The following is a 4,309-nucleotide window of genomic DNA, read 5'->3' as shown; positions in this document are numbered from 1 at the left end:
GTGCTAGCTGAGATGATGACCTATCTAGGTTATCGCTGGCACCCTGAGTACACCGTCTACGAGGAGTACCAGGACTTTAACCAGGAGCAGTACCGTGCCATCGTCCACCTCTACTCTCGGGAGTATGACTCCACTACTGTGCTGCACACCGCACATGGTGTTGGTGTGACCATCGATATGGCTGTCCACGATGCTGCCTATGCTGCTCTGACACGTCTTCGTGGAGAGTATCGGGAGTTGGACACCTCCCCTTTCAGGCACATTGCTATCGCATCTGATGTTGGTGCGGAGGGATACTATACTGCTGCCTACTCCACTGTCACCCGAGAGCCCTTCTACCATCAGAACCTGGTTCTGCATGCTGATGGGCTGGATCGAGCTAACCGAGCTCTTCGCCACGAGATGTACACCACCCGTCAGCACCTTTACCGTGCTCTGACGCTGCTGCACCCCTTTGTCCGATCTGGACAGGTACCGCGTACTGCGATCTACCCAGCCAAGACCGTGATGCCCCACGGTGTCGGTTGGCCAGAGGTGGGAGGCTACTCTCCCGCACTTGGTCCTCTTCTGCCACCTGAGCGTCGGGCTCTACACCTGAGTGTCCGCGGCCCCCAGTCTGCTGACGTGGAGGGCTATCCGTTGCCTCACTACCAGCTGTCGGGCTACGATTACCTCCACAGTACCTCTTGGGACTGATGTAGGCTTGCTTGTAGTGTTAGATGCATTCGCCGCGAGCCTGTGTGCCGCCTATGATGTTTTAGTCCATGTACTGAACTCTGTGTACTGAACTCTATGCATGCCCCCTTTTGTAAGGTATGCCGACTACTATGTAGTAGCTATCGTGCTCCTTTCGTTATGCATGTTTCATCATGAATGATTCTTGTCTTTGCACATATTTCTCAATGCTGAACTACCCCTGTTATATATTAGCAGGATGGTTAGACCAGGTGGTCGTGGTCGTGGTGGCGATGCTCCACCACCACCTGAGTACATGGCTGGTATGATCCAACAGTTTGAACTGAACCGCCAATTCATGGAAAATATGATGGCTCAGTTCCCTCGCCCCAATATGAACCAGCAGCAAACCCAAGTGACTCTTCAAGATTTCATACGCCTCAACCCAACCATCTACCGCAGCTCAACTCAGCCTCTGGATGCTGATGACTGGCTCCGTGACATCACCTATGAGATGGAGTCTGCTGATGTAGCCCCTGCCAGCTATGTCAGTTTTGCTTCCTTCTTCTTGAAGGGACCCGCAGCTCAGTGGTGGGACAGCCACAGGCGTACTCTACCAGCTGGAACAATCATCACATGGCCAGACTTCCAAGCAGCTTTCCGTGCCCACTTCATTCCTCAGGGAGTCATGGACCGGAAGAAGCGTGAGTTCCGCAACCTCACCCAAGGCAACAAAACTGTTGAAGCTTATCAGCGGGAGTTTCTGGACTTGTCTCGCTATGCTGAAGAGGACATTGCAACTGATGCACGCAGACAGGAGAAATTCCGTGATGGCCTTCAAGCTAACATCAAGCTCGCACTTCTAGTGCATGACTTTGCTGATTTCGCCACCTTGGTGAATAAGGCCATCAATGTCGAGACTGGTCTGCAGGAATACCAGAGCTCTCACAGGCGCAACCGTGACACGGGCTCATCTTCGGGCTCGCCCGCACAGAAGCGTAAGATATGGATCCCGAACAGCATGTACCGTCCAAATGCATCTGCCCCAAGGCAGACCTATGCTGCACCTCGTCTGCCTCCACCACCATCTAGGCAGTCAAGACTTCCAGCTCCACCATCCCAAGCTCCTGTTCCCACTCCGAATAATGGCTTGTGCTTCAGGTGTGGTCAACCAGGACACCGTGCTAGAGAATGCAACCAGAACCAGAATCAACTGGCCCTTCCAGCGACTGGCCGTGGTAACAATCAGCCTCGCAACAACAATGCTAAGTCTTATGGTCGTGCTCATGCCAACCACGTTGATCTCAACGAAGCTCAAGACCAGCCTGCTACTGTGATGGGTACACTCCTCGTAAATTCAGTACCAGCATCCGTTTTATTTGATACAGGTGCATCGCATTCATTCATGTCAGAAGATTTTGCATACAAGCACGACGTTAAATGTGAGGAGATGAACACTTCGGTACTGGTCAAAACCCCCGTGGGACAGTGTCAAACCTCCTTGGTTGGCATCGATGTCCCCGTGGAAATCGAAGGGCTGGAATTCTATGCCTCTCCCATTATCCTGAAGTCGTCTAACATCGACCTCATTTTGGGTATGGATTGGTTGAAAACGCATACTGCTTCTATAGTTTGCGCCACTAAAACCGTCCATCTGCTACACCCTTCAGATGAAATAGTTGCTTACCAAGCTCATCTGGTGCAAAATGCCGAGGCAAGGCTCTATGCATTGAATGCATTGAACGCTGCACCACTCGAGGGCATTGAAAACATTCCCGTCGTGCGTGAATTCCTCGACGTCTTTCCTGAAGAACTTCCAGGGATTCCCCCTGCTAGAGCTGTCGAATTCATCATCGACTTGAAACCAGGCACCACTCCTATAGCCAAGCGACCCTACAAAATGCCGCCGCATGAACTCCTTGAGCTTAAGGAGGAAATCGACAAATCTCTTCGCAAAGGATTCATTCGCCCAAGTTGCTCTCCTTGGGGAGCACCTTCTCTCTTTGTCAAGAAGAAGGATGGACAAACCGGTTAGTTCAAGACTACCGTCCTATAAACCAAGCTACCATCCAGAATAAATACCCCCTTCCTCGGATCAATGATCTGTATGATCAACTGGCGGGTTCGTCAGTGTTCTCTAAGCTCGACTTGAGGTTGGGCTACCACCAGATCCGTGTTCGCGAAGAGGATATCCCAAAGACCGCCTTCGTGACTCGCTATGGTTCATACGAGTACACCGTCATGTCTTTCGGTTTAACCAATGCTCCAGCCACCTTCTCTCGTCTGATGAACTATATATTCATGGATTACCTCGACAAGTTCGTTGTGGTTTATCTGGATGATATCCTAGTATTTTCCAAGAACGAAGAAGAACATGCTGAACATCTTCGACTTGTGCTGGAAAAGCTACGAGAGCATCAACTATATGCCAAGTTCTCCAAATGTGAATTCTGGCTACCCGAAGTAACCTATCTCAGGCATGTCATCTCTAAGGATGGTATTGCCGTCAACCCTGAACGAGTTCAGGCTATTCTTGATTGGACTCCTCCCAAGAACGTTAAGCAAGTTAGAAGTTTTCTCGGTCTCGCCAGCTATTGCCGTCGATTTGTCGAGAACTTCTCTAAGATCGCCAGGCCTCTGACTAACCTGTTGCATAAGGGTGTCAAGTTCCAATGGACAGACAAATGTCAGGAAAGTTTCCAGGCACTCAAAGACAAGTTGACTTCTGCTCCAGTTCTAGCTCCACCTGATACTAAGAAGGACTTCGTCATTTACTGCGACGCTTCCCGACAAGGATTAGGCTGTGTCCTAATGCAAGACCGCAAAGTGATTGCTTATGCCTCTCGGCAATTGCACCCTCACGAAGAGAACTACCCAGTTCACGACCTCGAACTTGCTGCTGTCATTCATGCGCTGAAGCAGTGGCGACCTTACCTTCTCAGTAATCGTTGCGAGATCTTCACTGACCACCAAAGTCTGAAGTATCTGTTTACTCAGCCAGATCTGAACCTCCGTCAACAGAGATGGATGGAGCTTGTTGCAGACTTTGACTTGGGTATTTCCTATACGCCAGGCAAGGCTAATGTAATGGCTGATGCCTTGAGCCGCAAGTCTTACTGCAACCACCTCCAGGTTCATAAAGTTCAGCCCTCGCTTGTTGAAGAATTCAGGAAGCTGAACCTCCATATTGTTCCTCCGGGTGCACTCGCTCCCCCTCCTAAGGAGTTTGGCAAGGTGAACCTCCACGTTGTTACCCAGGGTTCCCTCAATACCCTAGTTGCTAAACCAGATCTCGAGGACAGCATCAAAAGGCTACAGAAGTATGACTCTGAAGCCCACAAGATTAAGCGCTACCTCGCAGAAGGAAAGCCCTCATTCTTCACCATTGCTGAAGATGGCACCCTATACTTCAAGGGCCGCCTAGTGGTGCCATGTGCAGAGAAAAACCTGGATTTGACACAGGAAGTTATGAAAGAAGCTCATGATACGCCTCTATGTATCCATCCTGGTAGTACAAAGATGTACCAAGACATCCTTCAGAGATTCTGGTGGTCTAATATGAAGCAAGACATTGCTCGTTATGTTGCTGAATGTGACGTTTGCCGTCGTATCAAAGCAGAACATCAAAGGCCTG

The sequence above is a fragment of the Aegilops tauschii genome, chromosome 6 (genome assembly GCF_002575655.3).
Source record: "Aegilops tauschii subsp. strangulata cultivar AL8/78 chromosome 6, Aet v6.0, whole genome shotgun sequence".
Classification (NCBI taxonomy): domain Eukaryota; kingdom Viridiplantae; phylum Streptophyta; class Magnoliopsida; order Poales; family Poaceae; genus Aegilops; species Aegilops tauschii.
This window is presented reverse-complemented; position numbering follows the sequence as displayed.